We start from the raw sequence: 14,634 nt of genomic DNA, 5'->3' as shown, positions 1-14,634 counted from the left end.
TCCTTGGGGACAAACCCTGCAGGGACAAGGCTCCTCCTTGCCACTGCTGCCCTCTGGTGCCCAGTGAGGACCCCGATGATCAGTGACACCCTCTGATGATCAATAAATCCCTCAGCAAACCTACACTCTCTGTGTCCGTGTCCTTGTTCTCATGCTCAGCAGGGACTGGCCACCTCACAGTTCTGGGAGGCCTCCCCAGCTCCATGCCATGCACACCATGTCCTGCACCCCTGTGGGCTTCCCCTCCCTCACTCATCATCCGCTCCAAAGTCCTAAAGGATGGAGCTCCTCATGCTGCCATCAACCCCAGTACCCTCCCTCTGCTCTCTCTCAGTTCCTCCGTACATTTTCTCCCAAAGCCTTCGCCCTTTGATCCACCTCTGCATGGACACAGTGTGACCACAACACCCTACTTTTAGCCCCTCTCTTATTGCAGCCACTTGTCACTCCTTTGGGTCTGCTTTAGGCCGCGTGCCTCAGTGCCCCAACCCCCTACCCATCACCCAGAACAAGGGCTGCATATCCCCTCCCATGGACACCTCCAATCTTCCACTGACCAATGAAGCCCTCTGATGACCGGTGACATCCCAACTCAATCAACGAAGCCTTCTGATGGTCAGTGAACATCTCTGACAACCAGTGGAGCCCTCCGACAACCAGAAAAGCCTTCAGATGACCGCAGCCACCTTCTGATGTCACTGCAAGCCCTCTGATGGCCTGCAGCTTGCTGCTTCGTGTGCAGGGAAGAAAAGGGTGGGAAAGGAAGATGTTGACATCAGTAATGGTCTGTAATGTTTGTGTCACCACTCCTGCAGAACCACGAGCTAGTGTCTGTGACAAGTTGGTGATGTGTGCTGTTGTAACTCAGACGTTTGTACTTTGTGTGATCCTGTGTTTTATTCAGCTTACACAACGCAATGTATCCTCCGTGTGCTTTGTAACCACTGCAGCTGGTGACAGACAAGGCCAACAGGTCAGGGCAACATTTGTAACCGAGCCCCAAAACTCCTTCGGAGCAATTGTGTCCCACTGAAGTCCCTCTTCCCACGCCAAGCGGGAATGAGATGCACAGTCAGCCAGGGTTGGCCTTGCCGTGTCTGCACCCCATCATGTGGGTACCTGCAGTGCCCAGGCCAGATGATGTGCCCGGCAGTGCAAAGCCGGCCCACGTGTGTGCAGATGGCAAGGAGCGTGCCTGCAGCATCGTGCACCGACAGGGCCGTGTGTGGAGGGCATTCCCCATTGCAGCTCCGTGCTACCTGTTGTGGTTTGGGGATGTTTTGTAGATATCCCACATCAGAACATCATGCAGAGCGGTGGCAGTTCCAGAGTTCACCTTCTGGTCCTGTGGCCTGCCTTCTTTGGGCACTGTGGCTCTCAGAAGGGAGGGGAGGAGTGGCATTTCCCCAGAGGACTTTGAGCCCAGAGGAAGAAAGATGGAGCTCCCGGAAGGATGCCAGTATTTGACTTACGGAGATATTGTTACAGTTACCTGAGTCTTGGAAGTTACAATACAAGGACATTTCGACAATGAATTTCAGTACAGTATTTTACCATCCAGTGCTGCTTATCCAAGCTCATGGCCTTGTTCAATAGAGCATATAAACACAAACAGTCTGGAATCCATGTACAAACTTTCAAGTCCTCCGAGAACTGATAATGCTAATATTGCATCATCAGTTCATCACCAAAAATGATAAGTACCATCATTTTCAAAACCCAGTTATTTTGTACCTCTTCCTGAGACACCAAAGAAGTCTCCAGAGAAAACTGACAGCATCGTGGAAGAATAACACTGAGGAAAACGTCCATTAACACTCCTGACAGGAAACATCAGTCTGCAAACGGGAATCTAAGTTGAATCAGTGCAATCCCAGGTGGTCTTGCCTTTTGCAAAACAAGTGAAGAACCACAGTGTGAACATAGTTTGAAAAATTAAATGTGTTACACAGAAAAAGATCAGAACTCCTCAGAGGGCACAAGCAAATCTCCAGCAACTTTGGGCAGACGGTTCTTTTGCTGAAATTAGCAAGACTGTGAGGAAAACAAAGCAAAGCTACGCCCTGGATTGGTGCCACAGTTTGACATCCCCTGAACAGCAGTCTGAGTCCCACTGGCACGTGAGCAGACTCCAGGCAAGGAAAAACAGTCCAGCCACACCTGAGTTAGAAGAATAGCTTAAGTGATGGATTTGCTCACAGTAGGCAGAGGACGGTTACAAGCCGGCTCTAATAACACTGCTGTCAAGAGGTGATGATGTTGCTGCAGCACTGCAGCTACTACTGAACTTCCCAGTACATCAGTAGCCAAATATGCTACTGAATAGGAAAGACAAAACTATTTTAAAAAAATCTCTCAGTCCTTAGGGACGCATTCTAAGTGACGAAAGGTAAAACAAAGCAGAGCCCAGAGCTGTATTAAATCTCTACTCGGGTCACAATTCCTTTGTCGCCATATCTGATTGCTCTTTTGGTTTCTGAAAGTGCTCGGTAGAAATCCAAGAGTTTACGTGGATAAAACCTCAGGATAACATCCATTTACTTACACGCTACTATTGTCAAATAATCCAAGTCAAGTCTACTTTACAAGCAAGTGTGCAACAAGCAGAAGAAGCGAAGAAGAACGTCACATTGAGTTCACATTCTTCAAGGTGCAAATCGCAGCTATTCCTGCCCCAAACGTTCTGTTTCTTCAATTGCAAATAACAGCTTTTCCTTCAGCTGCTCCTAATTCTTCTAGGGTGGAAGGTGCAAGCGACTGAAAATGAAAAGAAAGAGAAACCTTAAGTATTGAAGAACAGCTTAGACCACCAAAAAAATCCACTAGGAACACAGGCATGTGAACTGTCCTGTTCAGAGGGATAACTGCATTTGTACCCTCCAAAACAGCTGTATCTTGACGTGCGTTTGTCTGTGAGAGTTAAAGCACAACAAGCACTTGAGCAGCGATAACTTTCTAGAACTGGCAACGTGTTTAGTAACAACTCTCACCTTATCTCTCTTCTGTATCTGAAATTTGAAATCTGAGCATCTTCACAAAGCACCAGCAGAACTGAGAAACTGAGCAGAAGCTACATTTCCTCCAGCCAACAGGGAGCACGAATGCGGCTATTTGTTTTCATTGCCAAGATCGGGTGTGGTGATCATGAAAGATCGATCCCAGACTCTTTAGAAGAAAGTACTACCTTCAGTACTAAAAGTAACTTGATGTTTTTAGTGGTGTGCAAATCCACGGCATTTACAATGGAATCAGCTCCACAACAAAACTGCTCTTCAGAAGTTCAGCTATTACTCAGCAGAGCTTACTGCCATCACCCAGTGTTTTGCTTTCACACAATCTCAGCCACTTCCATATCACACCCACTTCCTACAATGTGAAAGGAGATTGTCATTCGTAAGAACAGAACCACGGCAGAGTTTTACCCTTCGTACTTACCAGGAGTGACTTCTAGGAACCAGTTTTCCTTCCCAACTTTCTCAACGCAAAATTTTTGGGGTCCGTTGCTCCCTGTACAAAAATCAAGCAATGAATTCTTAGGTCTAACTGCCTGTGTCTACCAGTAGTTAATACATGACAACAGCGCGAGAAAGGCTCAAAAACAAGATTAGAACTACTTGCAGAGCACAAAGACATCTGTCTCTCACTACATCCCTCTGAAGAAACCCACGTAGTGAAATGCAAAACTATCAAGCGGTTTTCAAAGAAACTCAACCACTGCATCCCATCGTTGGTTTGGTACTGGAAGGAATCCCTGGAGTTTACCTAGTCCTTCTACTCTGAGCAAGCAGGGATACCCAGAGCAGGCTGCCCTGCCAGGACCACGTCCAAACCATCTACCAAGTCACTGATGCAAGGCATGTTCACATTCCCTCCGTCCCTTTTTCTGTCACAGCTCTACCCACATGGAAGACTCGGAAAAAAGATTCCAAATAAACTCATTAGAAAATACCCTTAAACACACAGCTTGGTCCTTATTAGGAAAAAAGGAATTAACACAAGCATAAAATGCATTAAAGAGGGCTCGTTACCCATGAGGTCAGCAAATCCTCCCACTGGTAATCCACACGTTCCAGTAACAAACGGTAGAAGTCTCATTCTCTTCTCGTTATCTATTTCTTTCACAAACTGAAAAATAACAATTAACACTGATGTTAAGTTTAATATTGAGACGTTCACTTCCCCATCACCCCTCGGACAGCTGGATCAGCAGTTATCATTTATATTTACACGCTATGTATCTGTTGAGTAATTCTGACTGCTGCTCACTAAGCTGTTGCTGTGTTCTTATGAGGAAAAAAAGATGTCTACAAACCTGCCAGAACCACAGCATCTGTCTGCTGGTTCTGGTATAATGCCGGTAGATGGTATGCCTCTGCCAGTCATTCGGATCCATTTCTTGCATTCCACACAGGAGCACCTCTAGGGGAGAAAAAGGATCAGAAACATGGAAACTACAAGCTAGTTGCTTCTACAGCAAGACTATTGTACTTAAATACTACTGTATCATGAAGTACATACTACTGTACTTCAAAGCACCTGCTCGTTTTTAATATTAAACTCTCAGACTTCCACAGCAAATAACAACATCCGCTCACAAAGAAAATGTGGAGAGGCCACAAAAGAGAAAACCCAGTCACGAAAACGTTTGTATTTAGACATTCAAACTAGGAACGTATACTTTGCCATTGCCTAACCGTACCATTCTGTGCTAGAAATACGATGTTCTGCTGCAGAGTATAATTTGGAGAGAACAAAAGCAGCTAAAACCTGGTCCACTCAGTAATTTAACCATCCACTGATATCTGGTTCTTATCTCCCTTGCTTTCCAATTGCTCACTCTTTAAACACACGCAAATCACATTGTCAAGGATGACAAAAACACCATTAGCCAAAAAAAATTATGCTGGCAGAATCTTAACATTAGAAATGTGTCTAAGTTGGTTGCAAAGAAGAAAGCGAAGAACAACACACTAACCAAATACTCACTGATACAGAAGGCTTCTCTCACGTGAGCATCCTGGAAACAGAACCACCAGCCGTAATGAACTCTGCTCTTCAGACACTGACTGAAATTGAAGGATTACGTGGAGCAGCCTGGATCTGGCAATAGTCAAAGAATCCTTTACCTCCAGCTCCTTAGCATCAAAGTACCGCAGACACTGCTGTGGCAGAATTGCGTTGAAGCCTTCAAAAAAAGCTTGTGTCTGTTCCTCAGCGCTTCGGGAAAGTCTCCATTCTGCTACCTGCTACATTCAGTCTGGAAAAGACACAGAAGGATCATTTAAAATGGGCTACGCCAACCCAAGTTCATCTTTGTTAGTTTCTTTTATAATGAACCGTAAGCTGTGTTAAGAAAAATGATGGAAAGCTCTGGGGATAGAGCACTGTATAACTGTATTCTAACTGTATTCGCAACCTTCACTCTGCGCCAGCAATTTTAAGTTTCCAATGTTTCCAACCACTCAACTATGGAAAGCAGTTTAGGCTCAAACAGGAGGCACCATCTACTCACTGATGATATTAATGAGAGCACAGCAGTCCCTTGCTATTCGAAGGAAGAAAAAAATGCAGAGCTGAAATCATCTGATATCTAATATCCTCCCCAGAAAGCTCAGTCATTATCCACGACAAGGTAAAATGGAGGTCAAGTGGTACTGGTGAGGATAAGGAGGACTGCTAGCTTACCAAGAAACAACTATGTCCATTTGGAAAGCTCCATATTTGTTTCTGTTAATCATGAAACTTTGCTCTGAGGTAGAAACTCCACTCTCCATTCATAAAAGGGTAAAAAGCAGGCAGGAGACCTGAAGAACCTGAACCCAGGGAGAAGCAGATATGATGCTGAATTCAAGCCTATGCAAATGTCACCATTTGTGTGAAACCTTTCCAGATGACTCGTGACAAAAGCAATTTCTACTCCCTCATCCCTCAAAACCTTCCCACAAAAAGCCTTCGCAGATCTGATGGTAAGAAAGAGGGAAATTCTACGGCCACAGAAATAAAGCGCGCAGAAAGCCCATCTGCTGAAGACAGAGGATTGAGCCGTGCTTAACCAACACTGCTTCAGCGCACGCTTACAGTAAGGCACACCTACCTTGTGCTGGCCACGCAGGAAGCTCGTGACGCAGCTCCAGACTGCTCTCCTGAGGCCCAGCTTCATTTCACGGCCACTCACGCTCTGCTGCTGGACATTCTGCAACGGAAAAGCCACCGGATGCAAATCCCATCCCTCGCAGATGGCATCAGACCTCCGCTCTCACAGCAGTCGCACTCACGGCTCCGCGGGAGAAAGCAGACGTGTGCTTACCGAGCGAGCGCTGTTTGCTGCCAGCTGCTGGTAGGAACCCAATCCTAACTCGACAGTACCAACTATGCCTAACTCTGCAATGGGAACAACCAACTACTCCTAACACTACAGCATGAAGAGGAACAAACTCCTAACAAGAAAACTCCAACTCCTAACACTAAACCTACTCCTAAACCTACTGCTAACACTAAAACATGAACAATAACCTATGCCTAACTCGAAAACACCAACAATAACCTACGCCTAACTCTAAAAATAAACTTAACCCAAAAACCAACAAGAGAAACAGGGACTGGGACATACAGCGTAAAGATGGGACTGGGGGCCCACAGAACTTGGCTGCAGAAGAGGCCCGAAGGAGGAGCAGATGTTACAAAAATACCACCCAGCTAATGCCGGGAGCAGGGGCTGCGCAGCAGGTAAGGAGCTCAGCGCCTGGACCAGCAACGGTGGAGCTGCGATGGTGCCAGTGCGGGGCCTGGCACGGTGGTGTGGTGCCAGGCCAGCTGAGCCGCGGGTGGATCCACCTCCATGGGCTCCGCATGGTTGCTGGTCATCAGGCTGGTGCAGGCGCGATGGAAATGGGCTCTCTTAACCCTCCTCTGCCTGATGGTCATGGCGGGCCCCCTCCTCCTTTTCGCTTCCAGGACCCCCAGCTCCATCCTCCCTCCTGAAACTGGGCAAACTTCAACCCTCGCCCTCTTCACTGCTGACATGGCTGTTATCTGCCACAGCTGTCAGATGCGAGTGTGTTGCGTGCGGCAGCGGTGACCAAGGTGACCAAGGTGGGGAGGGTTCTAAACTGGCAGCCGCACTGATGGTGCTGGCGTTCCACATAGGATGAGGAGGGGGCTGGAGGCGCCAACACAGCAGCAGAAACGCGACGTGCTCCCGACTGCTCGCACTGTTCAAAGCTCCCTCTCCCTCCCTCCGGCCTATGAAGGCGGCCCTTCAAAGCAACAAACACCTCCACGCCAAACCGCAGCCCGGACTCGTCCCGCTCCCTGCAATCCAGACCGAGTCCATCCGTACCGACCTTCATCCATGCCCACCGCCCCAGCCAAATACGGCACCGAGGCGGATCCATTCCTCACCCGCGCTTTGCTCGGCACCAATTCCGGCGGGGAGTCCTCATTCGGACACCTGAAACAACAAGGCACACTGAAAGTAAGAATTAGGTAAATAGGGGCCTTTCATGAAGATTAAGCATCGTAGGCTTTGGGGAATGTTAGAAGAAAAGGACTAGTGGGACATGTCGACACTGCTATAGTTATAATACAGTTGGGATAACACAGCTGGGATAATACAGCTGGGTCTATAGTTAAGACAATACCGTTGGGGGTATGCATAAGGGAAAGGTAGCCAAAGAAATTGGCTTTGACTGATTGAGTAGAGGAACTGGGTCAAAGGAACCTGAGGAAGACTACTGACTTCATCCCAACGACCACCGGAGCGAGACCCCCACTACGGACTGCGCACGCGTCAGTAGGAGGGACAGCATGTGCATGAGTTCCCGGAAGAACAATGGATATGTGATGAATATGTATATGCTTGCTCTATAACTTGCTAACGCTTCTGTCCATCAGTGCACATGCTAGGAGGAGCCATCCCCCATGTGCCCAGCGCTGAATAAACACGTACCTGCTTTATAACCTGATCCTGGTTATAGAGTCTGATTCCGCACGTCAACACCGACACGTCGCACAACAGCGGACCGAAGCACGCCGGGGAGTCGCGGCTCGGCACCCGGCGCCACCCGGATCTTACAGCCAGCGAGCGACCGGCAAACAAACGGACGTCTTCCTGCCGCGCGGCCCAGCACGGCCGGAGCCGCACCGCACGATCCGGGCCGGCTCAGGCTCTGCCTCCAGGCTTTTGGGGCCGGCCGGCTGACTCCGCAGCGAGACCGGGGAGCCGCCTCTGGGTGCCGGCAGCGCCGCGAGCTCCTCCCCCGGCAGCCCCTCCGTGTCCCCGCACCGAGGTCCGACCCCGTCCGCAGCGCACAGCCCGCTCCTCCCGGCCCCGCCGGGCCGCCATGTTGCATCGCCCCGGAAGTGCTCTCCGCCGCCGCCAAGCACTTCCTGTCACGTGGCTCAGGCTGGGCTGGGGGCGGCCCGGGGCCTGTTGGGGGGGGGCGGCTGCCGGAAAAGGAGCCGATCATGAACGGCTCATGTCGTGTCTTTCCTCTCGCTTTCTTTCCTTTCCCTCCCCCTTTCCTTCCTCTCCTCACACGGTCTGTGCTCCCGACCCCTCACCAGCTTCATAACCCTCCTCTGAACGCGTTCCAGGGCCTCAATGTCTCTCTTGCAGTGAGGGGCCCAAAACTGAACACAGTACTCGAGGTGCAGCCTCACCAGTGCCGAGTGCAGGGGGACAATCACCGCCCTGTTCCTGCTGGTAACACTGTTTGTGATACACACCAGGATGCCGTTGGCCTTCATGGCCACCTGGGCACACTGTGGGCTCATGTTCAGCCGAGCATCAATCAGTTCCCCCAGCTCCGTTTCCTCCACACAGTCCTCCAGCCACTCCGCCCCAAGCCTATAGAGCTGCCTGGGCTTGTTAAGGCCAAAGTGCAGGACCCGGCATTTGCTCTTGTTGAACCTCATCCCATTGGCTTCAGCCCGGCTCTCCAGCCTGTCCAGATCCCTCTGTAGGGCCTCGCTACCCCCAGGCAGATCCACACTCCCAGCCAATTGAAACGTGGGACAAGCAGCTCCATTTCCAGGGAGGGATGTGAAGCCGACCGCTTCATGGCCCTGCGATTGACAGCCCGAGCCAGGCACCTTTTGAGCAGCTACTGAAAGAGGCAGCACCACTATTCAAATGTTTGTTTCGCTTTTATTTGCAAGAAAGAGATGCTAAATGCAACCAAAATGCATTTCAATGGGAAATCAAATAGGCGGGATACTGGTAATGACTAAAGACACAGCTTCCTTAGTTCCTCTCCGCAGTCCACAAAAGGGAAAGCACGGCCATGCCTGAAAACAGGACCACGCAGTCTGTGTCCTTTGGTGCACCTCTGAGGAAGCATTCCAAGCGATTCTGCTGTCCTTTGCGCCTCACTGCTCAAGCCCTTATTGTTTCTTTTTGCTTTCCTTCTTGGCTTTCTTGCTCAGCTGTGCAGCACTCGCCTTGGGTTTCTTCACCGTCTCCCAAGTCTTAGACTCAAAACCCTCCGAGTCCTACGAGAAGCAATTGGGACACAGTCAGGGAGCTCCCTAACAACTGGCTGACAGCTGGCTTTGGGAGCTCAAGTCACCTGACCGAGCAGCTTTGGGGACCAGCACTGGAAATCGCCTTCCTGACCTCAGGGCACATTAGAAACTCCCCCTCTGTCTAGTTGCCAAAAATCCCATGCAAACCAGAGCCTAAAGTCCTCTATAGCAAGGCGGTCCTTGGCTAGTGGACCCCCTGCCTGGCAGCTCATAGGGCGCAGCAGCAGCTGCAGGATAGGACAAGCTGGCACCTCAAGGCTGCTGGAGTGCGGAAGGAAGGACAGAAGCAAGTGCGGCACTCTCAGCAGTGCCGGGGCACTCTGCCGTAGGCAACAGCTACAGACGGTTCCCTCCCAGCCCACTGCCTGAGCATTGCTATCAGTCTCACACAGCGCTACTTACTGCCTTTGGGGACTTGGAAACTGGCAGGATGATGGCCAGAACACACGGGAGCTGGAAAAGGGCTCCAAACAAGAGTCCGCAGCGCAGCACGTTCTCCATTAGTGTGGGCTCAGGGATCTCAGGTGGCGAGAAATGCAGTTCAGCAGCCATAGTGCAGACAGCCTGCTGCTCCACTGCTCTCACGGAGGCTGCCTGCTGAGAGGGGGAAAAAGGCACCGTTAGTCTCAGGCACTGCGACGGGGTCACTTCCTGCTAGCAAACATTTCCAGGCTAACTTAGAGAGCTGCTCGGAAGAGATCCAGGGCCTACTGACCCGAGAACAAAGAGGGACATCAAACTTGCATTCCAGTTCCCTTTGCCAGCCTGCCTAGGACAAGAGCCCTCAGCCTTCAGTACTGCTGCACTTGCAGGTGGGGGAAGAGAAGCAGAGGGGACGGGTGGACGTCAAATAAGGGAAGAGCTTACCAGGCAGGATTAAACCTATCCCTGAGCTCCATCACACACACGTAACCACTGCCCTATTACTATCACAGCAATGTTATTCTTACCATTAAAGTTACCCATGTTCACGTACCTGGTTGTGGACGTGTTCGCGGCCTTGCAGCTGCTGTGCTCTGCAATGCCAGCCACGGAAATAAAGCGAGCAGAAAGCTGATCTGTTGAAGACAGAGGAGTGAGCCGTGCTTAACCAGCACTGCTTCAGAGCACGCTTACAGTAAGGCACACCTACCTTACAATGGCAGCTCCAGACGCAGCTCCAGACTGCTCTCCTGAAGCCCAATTGCATTTCACAGCCACTCACGCGCTGCCCCTCGACAACCTGCAACAGAAGAGTCACAAGCTGCAAATCCCATCCCTGGGAGATGTCAGCACATCTCTGCACTCGTGGAGCAGCGCTCACGTCTTTGGGTGAGAAAGCAGGCGTGTGCTTACCGAGTGAGCGCTGTTTGCTGCCAGCTGCTGGTAGGAACCCACCCAACTCTAAGTACGAACAGTAACCTAAGCCTAACTCTAAAACAGGAACAAAAACCTACACCTAACAATAAAACACCAACAGTAACCTAAGCCTAACTCTAAAACAGGAACAAAAACCTACACCTAACAATAAAACACCAACAGTAACCTAAGCCTAACTCTAAAACAGGAACAATCCTCTACTCCTAACACTAAAACATGAACAGTAACACCTACTCCTAATCAAAAACACGAACAATCACCTACTCCTAACTCAAAAACACGAACAATAACCTACTCCTAACACTACAACTAAACTTATTGTGAAAAACAACAATAGAAACAGGGCTAAGATGGGACATAGGAGGGTTAAGATGGGACCGGGGACCCGCAGTGGAGGAGCAGATGTTAAATGAAGTCTCCCAGCTAATGCCGGGGGCCGCGCAGATGGGAAGGAGCCCTGCGCCTGGACCAGCGATGCTGCAGCCCTGGTGGTACTGATGCGGGGCCTGGCACGGTGGTGTGGTGCCAGGCCAGCTGTGCCGCGGGCGGACCCACCTCCATGGGCTCATCCAGAGGTGGATCCACCTCCATGGGCTCGTCCAGAGGTGGATCCACCTCCATGGGCTCGTCCAGAGGTGGATCCACCTCCATGGGCTCGTCCAGAGGTGGATCCACCTCCATGGGCTCCACGGAGGTGGTCACGGGGCTGGTCCAGGCGCGATGGGAACGGGCTCTCTTGCCTGTCTGCTGCCCGATGGTCATGGCGGGCCCCCTCTTCCTCTTGGATCCTGCGGTCCCCGGCTCCATCTTCCCACCTCCATCCTGCCCATCGTCCAGCCTCGCTCTCTTGGCTGCCCACATGGCTGTTGACGGCCAGAGCTCGGAGAGGCGAGTGCGTTGCGTGGGGCAGCGGTGACCAAGGCGACGGCTGTGACATGGCCAGGGTTCTAAAATGGCGGCCGAGCTGCTGGCACTGCTGGCACTGGCGTTCCACATGGCATGAGGAGGGGGCTGGAGGGCAGGGCACGGCACGGCAGCCAGAAGGCACTCGCTGTGCCCAGCGGGCAGCCCTGCTCTCCGGCCAGCAAGAGGGCACAGAGGAGCCGGCCCTGAGCAAAGGGCCCTCGGCCTCCTTCGGCCTCCCCCTTCCACCACAAGGGAATCTCTTCGGGCTGCCATACGCAGCACGCAGCACCACACTGATGGGGCTCCTGAGCTCAGCGCCAACAACAGCAGGCTCCAAAGCGGACCTGACTACGCCTGCCTCCTGGGACACACAAGCTCTGCTCTCCATGTTGGCATCCAGCGCCTCTCCTTGGGCGGCCTCTTGGGGGATTCAACCACGACCCACCATTAATACCTCCAGCTTCCACATCCAACAGACTCACAACAGCAGCAACAAGGCGGGCAGGAACGGGCCGTGCTGCTGACTGCGGGCGCTTGTCAAGCCTCCCTCTCGCTGCCCCCATTCTGCTCGGGCAGCCGGTCCCAGCAACAAACACCATCACACACAACTGCAGCCCTGACTCGTCCCGCTCGCCGACAGCCAGAGGAAGGACATGGATTCCCCTTCCTTCAGCTCCGCACTACGCTGGCACCGCACGCATCGCCTCTGCGTGCCGCCAGCACCGCGAGCTGCTCCGCCGACATCCCTCCGTGCCCCGCACCGCGGCCCGGCCCCGCTGGCAGCACACAGCCCGCTCCTACCGGCCCCATTCAAACTGCCGCCACGCCGCGCTGCCCCGGAAGCGCTCTCGGCCGGCAGGAAGCACTTCCTGCCCCGGCCCTAGCAACCGCCTGCGCCGTCCCGTTGCTAAGGGCGGCCTGGGGCCGGCCCGGGCCTGTGGGGGGGTTCGCTCCCGGATTCCTGGCGGGTGGCGCCGGCGGCACGGAGCTTTCCTTCTCCTTTCCTGCTCTGGCCTTTTGGACTCCTCTTTTCCTTTCCTTTCTTTGCCTTCCTTCCCCTCCTCTCCTCCTTTCCCTTCACGTTCCGCCCACACTCAGTACGCAGATCTCCAACGGAGGTGCCTGCAGAAGCTCGTCTGTGCAGGCAGTCAATGGCTCGTGCTGTGCTTCGCTGCTTTGTGCTCTTCAATGACCGCTCAGTCGTGCCCTTTCCTAACCCCTTGTGCACTATCAGGATGGCCCGGCTGGCTTTGCTGCAGAGCCTCATCGGAGAGTCTGCAGACGTGGGGGAAAAGCTCAGCAGCTCAGCAGCTGCCGAGGGAAGGTTTCATGCCCTGGCCTGCACACAGCCCGGCCCTCCCTGCTCTGCGCTCCTGGCGTCCCCTGCGGCCCCTGTGCTGTGACCAACACGAGCGGGGCTCAGGCCCAACGCCCTCCCTGCTGCCGGCCCTCCCCCATGCCCATGTGCTGCACCCACACCGGCTGCCCCAGCCCCGCAGCCCTCCTGCAGGCAGCACAGCCCCAGGCACCGGGCTCGGCCCCAGCCCCGAGGTGCTGCTGCACGGGCTGAGCCCAGACCTAAGATGCAATGACCACTCGCAAGTATTTGGGTTTCCCTCATTTTCCCCCTTTGCTGCACCCAACCCGACAATCCTGTCTCCCATCTCCAGCAGCGCTTCTTGCTGCCAGGCAGGCAGGCAGGCAGCAGGAGGCAGTGCCTCGTGGCTCGCTGTACCGAGTCCACCGTGCAGGCTGGAGGAAGGAGGAAGAAGCCAACAAACCAATTGAAAATGGCCACCAGACACTCTTGTCCTCCAGCCTCTCCTCTTTTGGCTCTCGCTCAGCAATGTGCCCTTGCTGCCCCCTGGCACTAAACACGCGGCGCTGCCCATCATGAAGCCATTGGACTGAAGCAGCGCAGCACGGTGTAAATGGGTTACCTAGATTTACCTGTGATAGAGGCTGCTGCCCCTGGAAGGAGGGAAATGGACAAAAACAGTGGCAGCAGTCTAAGGAGAAAATTTACTTTACCAAATAAGATATTGGAATACAAGATAACACAATATGATACAATATAATTGCGGCTAATAAATCGAACAAGACAGAGAGAGAGAGAGAGAAAAAAAAAGTGTCCCCGAGAACCGGGAGGCCTACTGTGATCTCTAGGCGACAGGCTGGAACGTTTTGAGAGAGAGAGACGACAGGGCCAGAGCGCTCCGAGAGAGACAGAGCGAGAGAGAGAGCGTTCCAGGCTGGGAGCGAGATTATATATGTGTCCTCCTCCGGTGATTCGTCTCTGGCTGCGTCATCCCCTGGGATATGATGTTCTCCTCCAAGAGCTGAGTACTCGGGATGCTGCCATTCCACAGAACGGGAGCATGAGCCTTCCACACTTCCGCATACCCTCTGTTACACTTCCACATACCCTCTGTTACACTTCTGCATACCCTCTGTTACACTTCCACATACCCTCTGTTACACTTACGCATACCCTCTGTTACACTTCCGCATACCTTCTATTACATGATGATGTATCTATTACATGATACCCTCTACACTATGATGCAAGATTGTTCCGGAATGTAAGCCAGTTCCAGAATGCAAGCCAGTTCCAAAATGCAAGCGAGTTCCAGAATGCAAGCCTGTTCTATGATGCAAACCTGTTCTAGAATGCAAGCCTGCATTATGATTCAAGGCTGTTCTAGAATGCGAGCCTGCACTATGATGCAAACATGTTCCAAAATGCAAGACTTCTCTATGATGCAAGTGTGTTCTAGAATGCAAGCGTGTTCTAGAATGCAAGTCTGCACCCTGATGCAACCCTGTTCTAGAATGCAAGCCTTC

At 52.2% G+C, this 14,634-nt stretch overlaps 1 long non-coding RNA gene across 1 annotated transcript; it reads right to left on the bottom strand.

Annotated features, from left to right (window-relative positions):
• Positions 1–10,520: 10,520 nt before the first annotated feature.
• LOC140265444 (uncharacterized) lies at positions 10,521–12,866 on the bottom strand. The gene is made up of 3 exons (XR_011906260.1): positions 12,592–12,866; positions 10,658–10,747; positions 10,521–10,583 (listed from the first exon to the last, which is right to left on the bottom strand). It is a non-coding gene; the product is annotated as an uncharacterized lncRNA (long non-coding RNA).
• Between the last annotated feature and the right edge of the window lie 1,768 nt (positions 12,867–14,634).

This window comes from Excalfactoria chinensis, unplaced genomic scaffold (genome assembly GCF_039878825.1).
Source record: "Excalfactoria chinensis isolate bCotChi1 unplaced genomic scaffold, bCotChi1.hap2 Scaffold_85, whole genome shotgun sequence".
NCBI lineage: Eukaryota > Metazoa > Chordata > Aves > Galliformes > Phasianidae > Excalfactoria > Excalfactoria chinensis.
This window is presented reverse-complemented; position numbering and strand designations above follow the sequence as displayed.